The sequence below is a fragment of the Zosterops lateralis genome, assembly GCF_965231275.1.
Source record: "Zosterops lateralis genome assembly, chromosome: 2".
In the NCBI taxonomy this organism is placed as follows: domain Eukaryota; kingdom Metazoa; phylum Chordata; class Aves; order Passeriformes; family Zosteropidae; genus Zosterops; species Zosterops lateralis.
Window position 1 is genome coordinate 32,093,023 of NC_139763.1, and position 20,735 is coordinate 32,113,757.

Genomic DNA, 20,735 nt, shown 5'->3' on the forward strand with positions numbered 1-20,735 from the left:
GCTTTTGGAGTGGAAAAAGAAAAAAAAATACAAAACAACAATACTAAATAAATACAGTTGAAGTTATAAAGGATATTAAATTGGAACTTTGCAACTGAATTTGCCAATATAAAAAAGATTTTAAATAGTAAATGACTTTTTTTTTTTTTCTGATAACTTGCATATCACACTGGGAAAAGAGCTTCATATAATGTTAGATGTCTCTGTCCTCATGGAGGACAAAAAGCCAGGGTTAATGAAACGCTTTGTTAACTTCTCGTTTGAACTGATAGTCATAGATGTGAACCTTGAGTTTGTTCTGCCTTCACCTTGGACAATGAAAACAGAACAAAATCTAAGCTGCTTTGCAGGCCACTTCTGTGAAGAGGTACTATTTTGTAAGACATTTTAGATGCTTTGCTGATGAGTCCATGAAGACATAGGGCTTGAGGCAGTTTCCTGACTTGTTAAGTCTAGTTTTAACATTGGCATAACACTCCTATTATATGGAAAACAATGTTACCCTTGGCTAAACTGTCTTCTTTGTTATTTTCCAGCTTAGGTTTGTTACTTTGTTAACATCCTGTTTATCTTAACATTTTTTTTCACCTCAGCGGTGAAGGCCCTTGTCATGTATCGCTAAAGAGCAAATTGTAACTCATCTCAGCTTCCACTTTTCAGAGTTTAACAGTGTTTTTGCAGAAGGTGGCTCTTCCTTGTCTGGGCGAGCCTTTTTCTACATGTTGCAGACTGAGCTGGATGGTGTTCAGCTTATTGTAGCAAGTGTTCCTGAGTTAGTTTCATTGCTGCTTCCTGTAGCAACAGGAGCACACTGGCTGGCATATCGTAGTGAAGTATCTCCCTTTTTGTGGCTGTGTTATCTGACTCCAGGGCCTTCTTTCTTCTTCGCTTTTCAGCTGATAAGCTCCCAATTGGTAACAGAAGTTCTTGTTAGTCTGTAGTGTGCTGTTTTATCTTAGTACTTTTTGACTTCTTTCTTCTGCTTCAGTAAACTGCTGTAAACTGATGAATTGTATCTTGATTACTGCATCACACATTTGAACACTGCTTTATATACAAATCTTTCCTGAATTTAATGTTTTGAGGAGTTCTTTGCTTATGACTGCATTTTTCTGTGATTTAAGGATTTACCTTTCTTAATCTTACTGTATATATTTATATGGTTACCCCATCTGTACCTTTTAATAGAGAAGCATCTTCTCCACATAGGAACCTGTTGACTTGCCGCAGGTTTGGGGTACCACAGTCAAAGATTTCTAACATGCTCTGTTGAAGAAAAATGGTTGATATTTCAGGTTAGAAATTATACTGGAAAGCATACTACTTGAGGAGTTCATGTTTTGACCTTAAGATTAAAAAAAAAGATCCATAGAGTTATTTGCTACCTCCCAGTTATACAGACTTTGTTCTCTGAGTGTAAATAAAGAGGTGAAAGTGTGAAACTGAATGAACAATTTTGTTTCAAATGACAGGGACGCTATGTTATAAAATGTTAGCATTCAGCATTTTTTACACAGGTTTTTAGTGGGGTTTTGGTCCTATATTTATTACTTACTGCCTCCCCCCACAATAATAATAATAATAATAATAATAATAATAATAATAATAATAATAATAAATCCTATACTACTAGCCTGTTATTTGGATTGCTTCAGTCAGGAATAATTTGTCCTTTTTGTGTCTTTCAGGCTTCATTAAAAAAAGAACTGGATACACATGCTGAATTTCATTTGTGAAAGGTGGAGTAAGGTAAGATAATTTTAGTGATTACTACTGTAATGTGTTGATATGTTGACACTGAAGGCAAGGGTTCAAAGATTCATCATAAATTAGAGGCAGAGAAATCTAAAGGAACTTCAGCCTTGGAAATAATGAAGCGCTGACAAGATCCGATGTTCTGGTACCTCTGCTGTGCTTTTATCCTGCTTGTATTATGAATAGCTCATTATATTGGCCATGGGGTTTCTGTTCTTATTTGGGGGCATTGCCCACAAAAGGTGAGGAAGTTCAATAGCTATGACAGTATGATATGTTTGTATTTGGACACATTATGTCTTTCTAGAAGTCTGTGAGATTTAAAGTGCAGCCTGTGCTGAAAGGACAATATTTGTTTCCTGTTTCTACCATAGGAACAAACCAGTCTTTTTATCAGAGTTTTTATCCTTAAACATCCAGAGATGGAAGAAGGCAGGTCTGTCTTTCATTGATACAGCAGTATCCTTCAGGATGGAAACTGAACCGTGCTAGACACTTCACATTTATCAAGTATTTGCTTCTTCACAGTGAAAAAGCTACTTTATGTCCTGTGGTGTGGCAGGGTGCAGAGGCTGATGGTCACATTGCTAGGCCCTGAGAAAGAAATCTCTCTCCTGGTGGGGCTCCTGTTAGCAGAAGTGAGAAGACTCTTGGCCACTTGTTTCCAAGCACAGTTCAGTCACAGGACTCCGCTTGCTTCCTGTGTGCAGAGCAGCTGTGTTTTGAGCTGAGCAGCTGCTTCTGGTATTCCAGAGAGTAAGAGAAGTTGGGCCACATTTGCTGATGATATGGGGGATGTGGACTGAACTGCTAAGCAGTCTGAAGCAGACTAATAAAATGAGTCTTCTGATAGGGGTAGGAAGTTTTGCTGTTGTGGGAATAGGAAGCAGTGAGAGGTGAAATAGAATGCTCTTGGTCAAATGTGATTTTTATGGTTGCATGCAGAAATGGAGAGTGGACCTCAGTGTCCTTGTCCCTGATGTAGTGCCCTCAGTGCCCTTTTGTAGAGTTTAGCAAATAATGAATGGTGGAGTAGAGTCAATGGTGAGCAGTATTGACTTCTCAGAGATGTTATTCCCCTCCTCCTGCTAAGGGAGATCAAATTTGTTTGTAAGATCAAGTAGACAAAGTCAGCAGATACACTTTCTCCTGCAGCATTGCTTTTCTTGTGTTAAATGAGTGTCTTAATGCAGACTGAGAATCAATTACTGTAAAGTTTAGAGAGGTGTGCTGCCATGGCTGTGCCTACAGCTGAAATTAAAGCAAATGGTTGATACTATGGACTCAGTTCTTTAATTGGGGCAGAATGGAAGAGAGTGCGCAACAGGACGCTCTAAGGGTTTATGTATAATGTTTTTCCTTTAACCATCTTGAACTGCTCAGTGAAGACAAACTTGGAAATCAGGCGAGCACTTATACATCTTTCTCCATCCCAAGAAGGCCAGGATAAAGTTGCCAGCAGCAAATTAGCATTGCCAGGCCCTGTAGCTATATTGTGATTTAAAAGGAATTGCATTAATACTAGTCATTCATTCCATCTTTCTTTCTTTTATTAATCATTGTCTGCATTGGAAAAGAAATGCCTGAGGCAATCCTTCATCTCCATCCAGTGCAGTGCTGCTTCTTGCTGAAGAAATTAAAAAAGAATTGTCATTCTACCCCAAGACAGCTATGACTTCTCCCCTGTGGGGTCTGTCTCCACACTTGTAAAGAAATCCATAATAATAGAGCTAAAAGCCAACATTTGGGGCTCCCCTACAGGGGCAGCAGTATCATCCTAATTAAGTGTTTCTCAAATACACCCTGGCTGTGCTACCCACTCCATATTTTGTCAGATGGCACTACCTGCTTGAAGCTTCATGTTAGAGTAGGTCTGGAGAGAAAATAGGAGAGAAGGAAAAGAGAGTACCACCACTTCTGTTTGCCTGCTTGCTTGGTATTTTGGTGCATATTTTCTTTCCACTGATGCAGATTTAGTGGCCTCTCTATTAGGTAGACTCATATGCAAACTCTGTGTTGCATATGAGTCTAGTTCCACTTTTTTTTTTATTTTATTAAGGCTCCTTAATTGTGTATAAGACAGATTATGTCACTCTTTTTAAATAATAGTCACAGCTTTCTCTCCAGTCAGTTCTCTGAGTGACATCTCTAGAAAATGTGTCCTGCTGAAGTATCTACTGGTGCAGACGATGAGTGGACAAACAGCATGGGTGACTCACTAAGGACAGGAGATCATTAATATAAGCACAGCAGGCTGCTTTACGATGATTGTTGTTAGCTTTTACTGCAAGATTACTATCTGCTTTTACAGTTTGGGGGTTTTTTAGCAAAAACTACCAGCATTTGCTAGTCTGTTCCTTTTTGCTTCTTGCCAGCTTGTAAAGTATAAGTGCAGAGCAGGCCACGTGACACTGCGTGGCTGTGTTAAACATGCAGTGATCTTGTTTCTTAGAGCATAATGTTCATCATCCTCTTGTTAGTGCTAGATCCATTCATGCCCCATTCCAACGTGGCATGTTTAATTGCAATAACTACATGTGCAGTCATTGCATAATGTGTGGCACTTGGCCTTTCTGTAATATTCTGTATTCCATTAGAGAGTTTTCTGACTGCTGGCTTTAGTATACTGAGCTAACCATGGCTTTTAGCAGTGAAGAGAGAGATGAAAAACGGAGTTTGAATAATATGTTACATGAAGGTGTAATGGTATTGAATAGAGCCTGAATGCAGGGAGAGGGAAAGAAAGAAGAGAAAGAGGACATGATGTCACATAGCTAATGAGAACACTGAAGAGGGCACATAGCGAGGAGGCAGAGGCAGGATTTCAAATGTTTTAAGCATCTGGAAATGACAGTGATCTGTGGGCTTTTACTTTGGTTCTTTTGTGTGACTTTTGTCTCTTTTTACAAATATTTTGTCTATATTATGTTCTGTGCAAGCACAAAAATCAAGCTTTTTCTGGAATTAAATGCTACTCTTACATCAAGCCCTTTAAAGTCTCAGAATTTTATCCCGTCCAAGCTTGCATTCAATTCAATAACATTAATTTTATTCCTGTGTTTCCATTTTAATTATAAAGCTGTTACAATGTTTAAATTACAAAATATCCAGTACCTAGTTGTTAATAATCTCAGTATTATCTTGTATAGTATTATTTTGGGAGATACATAGATAAACTACCACAGAATAATAATGAGGGTTTCAGTAATAATTGTTTCACTAAAACATACTGAGAGAATTAACACTTAATCTGAACCATTTAAACCAACCTTCTAAAACAGCTGCCTACCATGCTAATTTTAATTCTTGGAAAATCTGCATATGGATGATTTCCTACTTCCATCAGTATTTTCCTTTTAGCTAGGAAGAAAAGATAGAAAGTGAGTGTGTAGGTCCTCAGGTACAGACTTCTCCCCATCAAAAGGTCTGGACTGTGCAGTACAAACACTTGTAAACACTCTGTATGGTCTCCATAGGTATGGACTGCAGTAGCTTCAAGCACTGCAATAAAGGACAAAAAATCTGCAGTTTGCTTCACACTGAGTGAGGCATTGCTATCATGCTACTCTCTGGAGAATAAATAGCAGAATAGGCTCATAGTTATTTTTAAATTTTTTGCAGGATTTTTCATAGCTTTGGGGAGGTCAGGAAAAAATTTCAAATTCTTGTCTTTACTCTGAACTCAGACATCTCAATAAAAATCTTTTGTAGACACTGAGGATCTGCAGCCCTTGGTAAAGTCAGGAGCTTTAGCAAGCTTGACAGTTGTCAGTGATCTGAGCAATTGTCAGTGGTCTGAGGTCTCCTAAAAAGTCAGGTCAGTCTTAAAATCTACACCAGGAGAAATCTTAACCTTTCTGCTTGCTTCAGTGGAACTGAAGCTTGTAGTTATGTGTCTGCTCATGTGCTACCCCTAAGCTGAGTCACTCTGCTCAACCAGAATTTATTTGATCATAGAATCATCTGAGTTGGAAGGAACCCACAAGAATCATCAAGTCCAACGCTTGATCCTGCACAGGAAAGCCCCAAGAATCCCACCATGTTCCTTAGGATGTTGTCCAAATGCCTCTTGAACTCTGTCAGGCTTGGTGCTGTGACCGCTGTCCTGGAGAGCCTGTTCCAATGCCCAACCACCTTCTGAGTGAAGAACCTTTTCCTACTATCTAACCTAACCTTACCAACACAGCTTCATGGCATTCCCTTGGAATTCTGTCACTGGTCACCAAAGAGAAGAGATTGGTGCCTGCTCTCCCACTTCTACCCCTCCTATTGGGTGCCCATAGCTATTAATTTAGCACAATTAGACATTTTTAGCCATGATATCCAGAAGAAATCTTAACTGCTTGCCTATTTTGACTATTGCATGATATGTGCAGGCAGCTACAAACCTACTTCTAAAGCACAAAGATGCACAACTCACACTTTTGCTTTTTGAAGAATGAATCAGTAAGTATATTAAAATTCAGGCCAAATTTGTCTGAAGGAGGCAACATATACAAATATTACCTTTTAACAAGATGATTACTTTCAGCTCAAGGCAAAGAAATGCAAATGTGGGTCAGAAGAAGAGCTTAAAATTATAGACTAAGGAAATGTTTTGAGCTTTTAGGGGCTTTATTTTTATTTTTTTTTTTTTTTCTTTTTTTTGCATTTTTATGCATTTTTATCAAGTGGGTAGAGATACCAAAATGCTAAAACATCAAGTAGAGGAAGGAAAAAAAAAAACTTTCTTACAGAATGTTAACAGTTTTCTTAAAATGAATAGAATATTTATTCTTTTAAAAAGCCTTTGGATATTATCAAGAAAATTGTCATGCCTTATAACAGAAACTTTTCCAGATGTCGCATGCTTGAGTGACCCAAGCAATCAAAAAGCCTACATGAACATATTCAACAGTTTGTGAATATATGAAATTGTAGTGAATAATGAGAATTTAAAGTACTTTGTTGCTCTTGGAGGCTTGTGCAACAGAATCCCACAAACACTTCAAATTTGCACTGGGATTTCCCATACAATCATTAAGACTGGAAAAGACCCTCAAGATCATTGAGTCCAACACATACGATGTTATACAAGAGCTTTAGCTATATCCTGTGGTTTTGTGGTCTCAGGAGGTTTCAGGAAGTCTTCAGTGTTTTACTCATAATTTTACATTTCTGAGAAGAAGCATCCAGTTTTTGCATCTCTCCTATTTTAAAATCAATCAGACTTTCTGGCTGTCAGAATGGCTTTTTAAGTTGCTCCATTGGGAGTTTCCAATTTGTTTTTTTTTTTTAAGGTACCTTTTTATGTGTGAAATACAGATCCATTACTAAGGTTTTTAGAGTTTCAAATTCAATTCATATTATTGAATTTTATATATATGGAAAATGTCATCTAGGCAACTTCAGGCTTTTAATTTGACCCTAATAACCTCAGAATTTTTTTTAAGGAATAAATAATTAAAGACATGGGAGTTAAGTGGAGGGAGGGCGAAACAAAATCTATTTTTCTAAGATAGGTCATGTCAAACTGGCCTAGTATCTTTTTTTAATAAGAAAGTAGGTTTTCTAGAAAAATAAATGGGCTAGATATGGTCTCTCTGGATTCTACTGAGCCATTTTACATGATGCTGCATCAAAAATAGTGTTCAAGGTGGAGGAAGATTAAGTTAGTATAAGAACTGTAAATGCACCCAAAGAACTGATACAGGAGAGACAGGAGGTAGATATATGTGATGTAGACTTGTTTAGTTTTCTTGAGGCTTTTTTGTTTGTTTTGGTTTGTTTTTTTTCCTGGAGTTGATATTGTTGGCATGCTGTATTGAAAGCAGGCTGTTGAAACCTGCAGAGAGGAGGAGGACATTGGTTTCTAGTGCACAGTTTTAGATGGAGTGACTGTACAATTAATTGGACAATTAGATAATACTAAAGGGATGGAATTCAACCCAGCAAAGTGTCAGGCCACACATTGTCATGAATTCTCTTACTCAGTTTAACCTTGGTGTCAAAATTAGCAGTATGACAGTCTGAGCTCTTATGTAATCAGTGGAAAGAGACAGATTTTTAATTAGGCACCCAACTCCTGCTTTCTGTCTTGACTGTTAACAGAGCCTGGGCACCTGACTCTGGCATCAGTGCTGAATGCCTGAAACTGGATGGTGCTGCAGCCTCAGCTTAGGAAGTAATGCAACAACTTTTCCCATGAAGAGGGAGTTCAGCAATGGAAGATTTTGAAGGAGAAAGGCCTACATGAGGGTAAGTGGGTTCAAGTTTGTCTTTAGTCTGTCAGTTTGACATCATCATGAAAATGATGTATGGGGTACAGGCAAATGTCAAAAAGGGGTATTTCCAGTTGAGGGCAGCTCAACTGGGTGCATCAAGGCTGGGACCTGATGTAGAATAAGTGTGCAACACTTCTTGCAGTATCTGAAAAACATCACCTCAGTATGTAATAGTGGCAGAGAAAACTGAGAGAGTAGATTTAGATTAGATATGAAGAAGTAATTTTTTATGCTGTGAGTGGTGACACACTGGAACTGGTTGCCCAAAGAAGCTGGTGATGCCGCATCCCTGGGAGCGTTCAAAGCCAAGTTGGATGGGGCTCTGAACAACCTAATCTAGTGGAAAGTGTCCCTGCCTATGGCAGGTTTAGTTGGTCTTTAAGGTCTGTTGCAACCCAAACCATTCTGTGATAAACTACAGGGATGATCAAAGTACTTATGTTACAAGAGGAGTCTGAGACAACTGTGATGGATATGTCAGGAAGACTGGTGAAAAGGGAAATGTAATTGCCACAGCTCTGCTGCTGGAGTTATGGGAAGCTTTGAAATGTGGCTGGTATCAGCTAGGTCATAGCCAACAAGTAGGATGTCTGCAGACCATCAGAGGACTAATACAGGACTATGTACCACATTATGGTATTGCAGGAGGATTATGATACCAAAAGAGAAGTGTCTACTTGTGTGATTTAGAGGTGATGTGAACTGAATATATGGCATGTCTTACTGATTGAGTTTGTGCGTTCACCTAGCACGTGGATAAAATATTTAACCAATATAGAGTGCATAGTGATAATTGCATAGTATGTGACAGTAGTCAGTAGGAAAATGCTTTATGTACAGCTAGGCGCAGGCTTAAAGATTTATGAAGGTCAGTGATTCCTTGGATTCTTTGGACTTAGGCTGTTTGGCAGCTTGTGTTTTTTGATAACTCCTACAGTGTGTGATGCTGTCTGCTGTATTGCCCTGCAGTTCCCCTGTGTGGCACAGGGAAATCTGTGTGATAAATCAGGCTTTGAGTGAATTTGTAGGGATGGACAAAGGCGTGTTAAGCTTAGCCTGTGACAAAGATACATTTAGAAGCTGACTGCTGGATAGCAAACTCATGACCACTGAGAGAAAAGCTTGCTCTGAAGTGAAAACTGTAGATCCCTGATGTGCCTGTAGTGACAAGTGACGGGTGCAGCACTTACAGTCAGTGACAGCCCTTGCCCCGGATACCTCCTTTGACAAACACTGGAACTTAAAACTGTACGTTAGTGAAGAGCTGCCCTTTCCCTGGATGCTGGTTTGTCCCAAAACTGGTTTCGAAAAGGAGTTGAATCCTTTGAGCAAGGGTGAGTAATGTGCTTTCTGTTGCAAATCCTGAGATGCTCTAATTAACTTTGTCAGTTATTAAGTTATTGTTCAGGTTGCTCTTTACCAGAAATCTTCTTAAAATAGCAGGAGGAAAATACCACAGCAAGAAACATTTTTAATGTGCTTCTGGCAGCAATGTATTTAGTTCTCTAGTTATTTGTTCATGAATAAGAGCTCAGCCTGGGATTCTGAGGTTTTTAAGTGCCAAGAAGAGTATCAGGAGAGAGTAGTATGGCTTCTCTTTTTTTCCCCCTTCTGCTTTGTAATTAATTATTGTATAGTGGCAGTAAGTTGTTATTGTTCTGTGATAAAAACAATTGTATGGTGATCTCACAGTCCTTTCTTGGGAACTTGCCACAGTGAAGAAAAACTCTGTTTATGCACTGAATTGTCAGTAGTTTGGAAGGGGGTTGTTCTGTTGAAGATAGAGTGCTTTGAATGACTGTCCTAGAGAGGAGGGGTGACGAGGAAGGGAGAATTGAGAAGGTAAGTGTGAAAACGTGTCAGGTTTATTTCAGGTTTTTTTATAAACACTTTCAGGTTTATTTTTATTAGAGTCATGGTCAACTACCTTAGATTTAGATTCTGTCCTAGTTTATATATGGCTTTTTCTCCCCTTTTTTCTAGGTTTTATTTACCTCCAAGTCACTGTTTTCTGGCTAGTAAACTGGGGGTTTAATTTTGGCAATTTGTCTAAGCCTCTTCCTGAGAGACAACACTTGGAGCATCTCAGGCCTGCATGGCTGTCACTTAAAAAGATTCCCAGAAAAACTGGAAGAACATCACTTGAAGGTGTTTCTGGAAAATAAAAGATTATAAGGTCTGAGAGAACCCCCCTCTAAATTTCAGGAAAAAGATATCTCACAGTCATGTTGGGGAAGAAGAAGCAGAAGAATTGCCAGCAAACCCAGATTCTTTTTGTGTGGGAATGGGGGTTGAGGGGGATGGTAGTGAATCAAATAAGCACAATCCACTGTTGTAGATCGTTACTAAACATGAGATGCTAGAATGCAAATTTAATTTTGTTTCATAGTTTCTTAAGATAGCTGTTTGAAAGTTAGAAAAAAATGACCTTTTGAAGATTCCTATCCTTCCCTACTCAATTCTATCTAGTTGCCTATTTTGCTTAACTTCAGTACAGTTCAGTGAAGTGAAACCCATCCAAAGACTGTACCCCTTGCTTAAGCTTTTCATAGCATAGAGTTTAATCAAGGTAAACACTGTCCTTACACTTTGTTCACACGGATTCTTAAAGAGTAATAAAAAACGAAATATTTTTCTACAACAAAACTATGTGAACTAGTAAACTCTGTGCACAGTACAAGAGAGAAGGTTGTTCTAACTTATTTGCATATTCTGTTGTGATATTTTTAATAGTATGTTTGCTGTTAGGATATAATATCTGCTATGAAAATTAAAAATAATTTTTGCCAAGGTATTCTGGGGGTTTGTAGTCAAGCGTGATAGAGATAATTTATTCTTGAAATGTGTTTATGTTGATTTTGTTTTGAAACAAGAATATATACCTTGCAGAATATTTATGTTCAAGATTGTTCTGTAATTTCCATATTAGAAAACCTCTACACTTAATGCAGTTCCTGCTAAATTTTAAGCCCAGAAATGTCTGGAATGGGAAGATAAGATAATCTGAAAGATGTATTATAGTGCAGACCCTTGTAGGAACATACTTTCTTTGAAAATGACAATAATAAGCTGTCTGAAATGAAACTCTTGCCTTTCCCCCATTTTAACATGAGCAAAGAAAGTTTTTAAAATGCTGCTTGGCTATTAACACTCAGCTATTTTTGCTGGGACTTTTGAACACTGTTCTGGTGTTTCTAAGGGGAGGCATTTTCACTTGTGGTTGTGAATGTTCACTTTGGAGCTTTCCTTCGGTCAAATCCGCTGTGATCTGAGACAGCGTGGTCTTTGGAGCTGTCCCAGGCAAGTACTGTCAAACATTCAAAGTGGAGGTGTGGAGAAAAACAGTTGTGTGGGGGAAACTCCAGTTGTGTACATACATAGGTTTGGTATAGTGTCCTGGAAGCATCTTGGGATAGTGGGATTGATGGGCCAAGGCCAAAAGTCTGAGGTTCAGCAAGGTGAAGTGTCAGGTCCTGCCTTGGGTCACAATAGCCCCATGGTGCTACAGGCTGGAGCAGAGTGGCTGGGAAGCTGCCCAGTGGAAGTGGACCTGGGAGTGTTGGTCAACAGCAGCTGAACAAGAGCCAGCTGTGCTCAGGTGGCCAAGAAGGCCAGTGGTGACCTGGCCTGTGTCAGCAATAGTGTGGCCAGCAGGACCAGGGCAGGGATTGTCCCCCTGTACTCAGCACTGGTGAGGCTGCACCTCAAATCCTGTGCTCATTTCCGGGCCCCTCAATTTAGGAGGGACATTGAGGGGCTGGAACACAACCAGAGAAGGAAAATGGAGCTGATGAAGAGTCTGGAGCACAAGTCATATGAGAAGCAGCTGAGGGAGCTAGGGCTGTTTAGCCTGGAGAAAAGGAGGCTCAGAGGAGACCTTACCACTCTCTATAACCTCCTGAAAAGAGGTTGTAGCCAGGTGTGGGTCAACCTCTCCTCCCAATTGATAAGTGACAAGACAAGAGGAAACAGCCTCAAGTTGTGCCAGGGGAGGTTTAGATTGGATATTAGGAGAAATTTCTTAATTAGAAGGGTTGTCAAGCAGCCCTGGAACAAATAGCCCAGGGAACTGGTTAAATCACCATCCCTGGAGGTATTTAAAAGACTTGTAGATGTGGCACTTGGGGGGCATGGTTTAGTGGACTTGGCACTGCTGGGTTAGTGGTTGGGCTGGATCTTAGTAGTCTTTTCCAGCCTGTTGCAATGATTATGTGATTTTTCAGAAACTTGTAGATCTCCACTTTGAGGTATTTTTCTTTTTATTTAGCTGGCACTCTTACTTTTGTTAATCCCATCCTGTAAGATGATCCAGACTCTACCTAATAAATGTGACAGATCCCTTAGTCTTCAGTGAAGACTGTTAGTACTAGATGAACAAGACCTAATTTTTTTAACTGAGCCCATAAGGCACCAATTATGATTTTTATGGGTGGTGGGAGGCAAAGCAACAGGTGTGAGCTAACTTGGATTTTCCTTTTTTAAAGGCTTTCATTTTGGTTTGAGGTAGAGAGTAAAGACTTTCTCTTCAGTACAGAGAGAAGAGAAACTTTCTCCCTAGCTAAACTGTCACAGAAACTAAAGGAAAACACTCCTTTAAAATATTTTTCTACTGTTTTGTTTCTTAAGTAACTGGGAAGTCTCTATGTATTCTGTTGTTTGTTTGTTTTTTTTTTTAATGCATGAGTCATGGTTAATACAAGAATTCTTTAATTCTACTATGAAGGAGATTTAATAAATTTAAGAAAAAAAGTTAACAGCTCCTTACAGAATTAATGCAATTGCTTTAGAAAAGATGTAAAAAACAAGTTGAAAGATGTCAAATTAGTGATTGAAATGTCATGTAGTAATCTGTTGATAGTGGAAGTACAGAAAAGATGGTAAACAATCAGACTGCAATCTGATTTGTGCAATGCCATATTATGCAGCAAAATCCACCATCCACTGTTATTGGGAAAAAAAGAAGTCTTATTTTCTAATTGTTTATATAAATGTATAAATAGCTTAGTTTGCCGCTCTGAATTTTTTTCATTTTATTTTTTGAACATTTTAGTAGAAGAGTTATGAGTATCTTCACATGCCAGTCTAACAAGGTTTAAACTTGGCATAGAATTAAAACTATTTATCAACATAGTAATTTTGATGTTTCTGTTGTTACTGAAAAAGAAAGAAAGCCATCACTGCTTTATTTTGTTATTGTTTTGTAGTTCATAGGCCGTAGAAGTATGAACTAGATAAAAATAGAAATCAGAATTTAAGGGCATTTTACATATTTTTAACAATAAGGTGGAAGATAATACAAAATTTTCAAAGTCAACCATGATGCACTATCAAACATGAGCTCTTTGCTCATCCTTGCTAGTTCAAGGACGAGTTCTTCAACTGTGAACTTAAATGGCTGTTGAAGATAAATTCTGAAAAAAAGTCTTTTGTGAATATTTAAGACATGTGGCACATATCAATAGTTTGACAAGTAGCATTTAGTTTCTGAACTTTACTTACTTTAATAATAATAAAAAACTTTAATAATTTCCTGATATTTCTCCATGAATCAGCTTTGAAAAATATATACTACTGGAAGAAAAGCTTTTTCTATTTTGGATTCAAAGTATGACAAATCAGCATTGTTTTGTGTGGTGCCTGTTGGTGCATTTTATCCTCAGACAATGGGTTATATGTGTTTATCCATTTGCTTTGATGGGTTAAGTAATAGTTGTGAAGTCAACCCTGCCACACACAGTCTTCTATTTCTTTGAGAAGGAAGGCTGGGAGAGGAATGCTTTCAGATAATATTTGATATGGAAGGAAAAAAATATGAAAGAAAAAGGTTTTGAGGACTGTTTTTTAAAGGAAGCTCTTCTGGGAGCAAAAGTCAAGTTGAGGGGCAGTGATTATGGATACGAAGGGCAAAACAGATGCCCAGAGCACTGGGAATGAGTGGTTTCAGTTGCTTGTATTTTACTATGTGTTTGTTGATATTTATTCAACTTTTGGAGTTGGAGAAATGCACTTGGTTGTACTCCAGTTTGTCTGTAGTTGAGAGATTGGATATCTTGCTATACAGTGAAGAGATGAGGCAAGTGCAGACAAAAAATGTCTCATGATTTTTCTTCAAGTCTTAAAGCAGCTTGTAACTGTCCCAGCAAAGCTCCAGTCATCTGGTGCCACTCTTGTGGGTCTTGTTTAAAAACTGTACTTCTTCCCCTTCCCCAGGAGCACCAGTAAGTACCAATAAGTACTTGGCATCCATTACAAAACATCTTTCATTGGACTAGACTAAATCAGTTTGCTAAATAGAAGCCTCACTGAATAGGAACGATCTCTTCTATGTCCAGCTGCATCCATCACTACAGAGATGACACTGGCATATTGTAACTTAATGTTTTGAAGTCATTTAGCACAAAAGTAAGATATGTCTTGTGGTCAGTTTCCATAATAGTGATCAAAATGGAAAATCTGAACATGAGAACTGAAAGGATTTTGGTTTGTAAAAGTGCCTGTAAGACAGACAAGTCAACTACCACATAGTCATTGGTTTCCTAGAACTGAGGAGAAATTCACAGTATACTTTGCCCTCTTGAATCCTGCATTCTGAGTTGTAATCTTGGCACATTAAGGAGTCCTCGTATAACATGACAGGATGCATTAGGAAAATCCATTTGGATAAGTGTTTGCAAATTTAATTCTTACTTATGCAAAGTGGGCCTGGGGACTGTCACTGGGGAGAAAAATTGAATATGTTTTAACTCTAATTATTTGAATGCTGCTGTTGTCCACTCCCAGGCAATCTAATTTTATCTGCAGTTGTAAAAGGCAGGTACATTACATCTTCTACTTGACTGTACAAATTTCTATACCTTCTCACCCCTCTGGATCTCTGAAAATACTCATCCGTTTGCAAGATTGTAATTTACAGTACCAATAATTTAAATTAGCTAAACAATTTTTGGGGCTTAGGTCATACAATAACTTGTAGAGTGTAAATGAAGGATAGAGGACAGTATTTTAGTGACTTTTGCAGTCTTTATTGTGAACTGAGGCTGCATACATGATGTTCTCAGATAATTTTATAGCCAAAATAATGATACAGTTTAACAGCTTGTTGCCTGTAGAGTGCTCCTTAAAAATTTTGTCTGTATTACCCCAGAGGCATCCCTCCTAGGATATTTAGCCACAGAGATATTCAGAATGGAAAAATTAACGAAGTGTTTGTTGGATGCACACTAATACCACTTTTTCTGCATCATCCTTTAGTAGCTGGGTTTTCACAAGGCTTTGGCACGGTTGTTGCTTCAGTATTAAAAGGTCAAGGCTACTCTCCTTGATTTCGACCAGTGGCTCCTGACTTCTTCCACATAGGTAATGCCAGACTGACTTTTTTTCTATCTCACTTTGTTTTGGATTAGCAAATGTGCTAATTGTTTGTAACTGTATACTTTATGAAGAACTATTTGCCTTGTAGGGTTTCAGTTACACTTTTCTTTGTTGAAAAAAGATGGAATTCTTGAAAAAAGATTACTTTCTCTTTTTTCTTTCTTAATTGAATAGAGAAAGTTATTAATAGACTTTGCCTTTTTGGAACTGGAAAATACCCAGAAAGACATTTGCTCACACTTTCCAAATACAAATTTGCTTCTAAATTGAGACCAAACATGGAAAAATTTAGAATGTTAGGTGAATATTTTGTGTAGTTCTGAGCAGATGGAAACAACTGTTTGGTTCTTAGAATGTTTAAATTGATGGTTTTAAATTGCCCATGAACTATGCAAATAAAGTTGGTGGGAAGTGACTGAGGAATACAACCCACGATCAGTAGCTTTAAATTAGCTTGTTCTTACACTGGAACATTTTCAGGGTGTTTTTGAATCAGGAAAGATTGAAAGCTATTGATAACTGAGTTTAATAATGTCCCATTTAGTTTAGTCAAGCAGTTCTAGCTTATTTCACTTCTAAAAGTTAAAAAGTTGAGTTTTGTGACATTTGCTGTCTTAAAAAAAAATTTGACAGAGATGTGTTACAGTGATGTCTGTGATTCACAGTGATATCTCTATGGGCAGACAATCATATTATGTTTTCAGTGGAAGCAGATATATTGTGCTTGTAACATGGAAATTATCCAAATGATCACAAACTGTCCTGACTAGCCTCTTATGGTTAGCTCTCATTCTTGCATCTTTAGTCTAAAAAGCTCTGTAAATGAAGCTGTAGAGTAGAGAGGAGATCTGCAGGACCTAAAAGGGCTGGAAACAGTAAAATTAGTGCTCCTAACTGTTGAAGAAATTACCTCATAAAGCACAGGACTGCAGCATCTGCTGGTACATGTTAACAGTGAAGAATGGCACAGAATTCCACATACGTGCTGTTACACTCAGAATCTTTTTATATAAAATTGCACAGATGAAACCCATGTTATATCTAAGGACCAGTAGTTGTCATTATTATAAATAAAAGTCATTACAGCCTGATCCAGGAATCATTACTTGGCTGGATCCAATAATTACTGGAAAAGAAATAATGCTTTTCTATAGGGGAAAGTCTCAATAAGTAACTATGCAGTTAAATTTGTTGAATACATAAAGCATCTACTTGTATCATGCTGTAATGCTCACCTTTTTCCACCCCTTCTGGACTGTAAGGTGGTTTTATTCTGGTGGTGGATATGTGGAGGCATTTCAGCAGTTATCAGTATCCAAAGGACTTCAGATACCAAAGGTTCTGAATATCTGACAAATATGATGTTCATGTTGGTTGTTTCTTCTTCTCCACTCTAGGATCCACTTAGGGTAATTTTTATATTTGCTGACAAGCTTTTAAACTTGCCTCTTTTCTCATTGGCCTGCAGCTCCAAGTTATGTCCACATTTACTGCATGTGAAACCATACATACAACTGATCGTTCTAGAACCAATTTTGCCCAGCCTTAAATCTACAGTTCTTTAAGTGACCATGGGTGAGCTATAGCCACAGTCCCTCCAAGTGCTAGCTCTGTACCTTCTCTTTTTTTATCCCATGCTTCTATTCCATCCTGTGTCTCCAAGTCTGAAGGACTCTGCTTTCGTAACAGGCCTTTATTTTTCTACACTGAATCGTTGTGTTGAGTTGTATAATGATGATGATACCATGCAAATATAAACAAAAATAAAAACAAAATAGCCACAGATGTCTGTGCAGTTGGAAAATATGGTTGTCACAGCTGAACCAAGTTTAATTGGCTAAAACAAAGTTGCAGGCAGGTCAACAGAAGTCCAAACAAAGCAAGCCTGAAAAACCTAAATGCTCAGCGTTTGCAAGCCCTGCTGCAAGGCTTCTGGCCAGTCACTGGTGATGGCAGTGTGGTATCTATAGGGTACCAGAGCTGCAAGGGCCAGCAAAGGACACTGATAACACATTGTCGTGTTACCTCCAGACCTTATATGGGGATATCTGGGTGTGGTGCCCAGCTCAGAAGTTCTCAGGGTACTTGTCAGCTGGATACGGGAGTGCAAACATGGAGATGCTGCACAGAATACCAGTGTGGCTCATCAGACTGGTTTTCTCAGTCTCTCACACTGCCTGCTCTAGGAGAAGACTCCAGGCTTGATGAAGCTTTTGTTCTGACCCAGTGTTTATATCCACATTTTGGTCCCACCCTTTGGCTGGAAGGTATTGCCTCTCTAGTAGAAACAGTGGATGTAGGAACATGTGCCCACACTGTGGTGCAGTTCATTAGCTTAGTTTAACCTGTTGCTGAAAGTGGCTTTGATGAGGTGATGGACTGGAAATGCACTGTGGCTGAAATGTAGCTACCTGCTCTCATCTGGGCCTGAAGAGCAAGACAGCTGTGGGCAAAATGATCATTTCTGCTGCTTTGCAAACCTTGGAGGTTTGACTGCTGAGGTAGGCAGCATGCTTATGAATTTCTGATAAAGTGTGGTGGGAGGCAACAGAAGTTAGCAAAAGTCAGCGTCACTGTGGCTTAACATGCAAAAGTAGGGATTTTCAAATATATCAGTCATGAGAGTGAGTTAGTCATGAACGTAAGAAAAGAAAGTAATTTGGGATACATCATTCACATTCTCAGGGTTTTTTATATTTATGCAAAACTTGCCTTTAAAAAAGTGAAATTCAGGTAAACTTGGCCTGTAGTAACAAGCCGGTTTTAGAAGTCACATAAGTGCTTTGAGAATTGACAAAACTCTGACATTTAAATTAATATTTTTGGGCACTGAGTGCTGCAAGGAGCTCAGCATTAATATACACCCTTTGTCTTTGCATACCGTTTATATCTTTTTTTGTGATTGTTGCTATCATCCCTGCAGCAGTTATTATTTTTTAAAACACATTTTTGAAGGCCGCTGTAGTTCTTCAGTTCTAAAGATTGATCAGTACTAGGTGCTGAAAACAAACCAGTAGATTGTGGTTACTTGAAAATTGTTTCTTAAAGTCCTGTACTCCAGAAATCCATGACCATACCCTATAGGTATCTTAATATTCTTGGAATTCTTGGAATTTTGGACTGAATTGTTTATTACATCTGTTAGTCTGTTAGTGGCTGAGAGTGAAAGAAAAGACTGTTACCGCAGAATAAAGTATGTGCACAACACATGCTGCAGCTGCACAAGTACTTGTTACCTTCTGTCTGAATGGAGCATTTTAACCTGTATTATGTTGGCGTGAGGAAACATGAACCTTTGAAATAAGTACCTGCAACATTTTTATTTATTGTCAGGTGTTCATATCGTTGCTTATCTTACACATGAAAACCATCAGAACAGTTGAAATACCTTTTGTTACTCCTACCAAACTTTACTTTTTGTTGTTTCTGTCTCAGAGCCAACATCATAATATCTACTACAAGACATTTATTTTCTCTAATAGCTCTGTTGCTCAATCACACCTCAGCAAAGAATATAGTATTTTGGTAAGGCTGATAGTCAAAGCTGGGGAAACTCATGGGAATTTTTACAAGTATATAACAATTGTTGAAATATGGTGTTCCAATAGAATGGTATTGATCTTAGATATTGATTTGTAATGAAATAGAAATATGTCAGTGACATTTGGTCTGATTTCCTCTTTTGACACTTCAAAGACAGTCAAGCCACTTACCTATTTTCTTTGTACCTTGTGTTCTTTACTTATTCCTGTTTTGTGCTACTGATGTGAGCTTTTTTAATTTAGCAGCCAAATAGAGCCAGTTTCAATGTATTCCAAATATTATTCCAGTATTTTTTTAAGTGATTGATGATCATAGATTCATATCATGATTCATACATGGTTGGGTTTCAGTTGCTCTGCTACAAGTTAATCACAGAATGGGTCAGGTTGGAAGGGACCACAGTGGGACATCTGGTCCAACCTCCTGCTCAAGCAGGGTCATCTCAGAGCGCATGGCACAAGATTGTGTCCAGGCAGTTCTTGAATGTCCCCAGAGATGGAGACTCCACACCCCCCTCTGTGCAATCTATTCCAGTGCTTGGTCACCTGCATAGTAAGGAAGTTTTTCCTTATATTCAGATTGAACTTCCTGGGCATCAGTTTCTACCTGTTGTGTCTTGTGTTGCTTGGCACCAAGGAGAGGGGCCTGGCTCCATCCTCTTCACACCCTCCCTTCAGATACTTGTATTAATTGATGAGGTCCCCTCTCAGTCTCAAGACTGAACAGGCCCAGCCTTCTCAGCCATCCCTCATAAGAGAGATGCTCCAGTCTCTTAATCACCTTTATTGCCCTCCCTGGGCTTGCTCCAGGAGCCCCATGTCTCTCTGGCACTGAGGAGCCCTGAACTGGGCACAGCACTCCAGATATGATCTTGCCAGGGCTGAGCAGAGAGGGAGGATCACCTCCCTTGACCTGCTGCCAATGCTCTTCCTGATAGTCCTGGGGACACCATTGACCTTGTTGGCCCCAAGGCCACACTGCGTTCTCAAGGACAGGCTGTTAGCCACAGGACCCACTGGTCCTTCTCTGCAGAGCTGCTTTCCAGCAGGTCAGCCCCCAGCCTGTGCTGGTGCCCACGTTTGTTCCTCATGAGCTGCAGGACTGCATTTGCTTTTGTTGAATTTCAAATGGTTTTTCTCTGCCCATCCCTCCAACCTGTTGAGGTTTTTCCAAAGGGCTCCACAGCACTCTGTGGTATCAGCCATTTCTCCCAGCTTTGTGTCACTAGAACTTACTGAGGAGGCATCTGCCCCTTCATCCAAGTCCTTGATGAGTAAGTAACACAGTAGTGGGCCCAGAATTGAACCTTGAGGGACACCACTAGTAACAGGCCTCCTGTAACTTGTCAAGGAAACTATTTTGAGAAATTGGCAGGAAACCAAAGCAGCACACCCCCTCTATTGTATGTTACAGGGTGATCTTACTGTTTACCACAGGGTGGTACTGGCACTGAAAAAGATCCCTTTCACTGGGACAGCTGTTCCACCGAGGCGTTGAAACGGGAACAGTGGTGGGAAGCATAGGCTGTTGTTGGCCTCTGAGGAGTTAGATGCTCATACTTCCAAACTGCCAGCATCCCACCACTTGTTCACAGGAATCCAGAAACAAATGCAGAGAAGGGCCACGCAGTCAGGATCATGACCAACAGCAAAGCTTTGTCCCATTGATTTAGGAAGGTCAGTGTAAGCAAACATATTTTTGTTTTCCAGGAAGAATTGACAGCAGCACAAAGGAATCAGATACTGGAACAACAGAAAAAAATATTTGAAAAGATATCTAGTAATGTAGTCATTAGGCATAGCG

The 20,735-nt window shown here is 39.0% G+C and overlaps 1 protein-coding gene across 12 annotated transcripts in view; it reads left to right on the top strand.

Annotated features, from left to right (window-relative positions):
* The window catches only part of INPP4A (inositol polyphosphate-4-phosphatase type I A), a 113,406-nt gene that overhangs the window by 38,721 nt on the left and 53,950 nt on the right, over positions 1-20,735 (top strand). For 11 of the 12 annotated variants that reach the window (XM_083854539.1, XM_083854549.1, XM_083854550.1 and 8 more), the window contains exons 2-3: positions 1,689-1,749; positions 7,846-7,992. The gene's annotated coding sequence lies outside the window, so the exon portion shown is untranslated. The remainder of the gene's footprint in view (positions 1-1,688; positions 1,750-7,845; positions 7,993-20,735) is intronic. The other variant, XM_083854545.1, reaches the window with a different exon arrangement.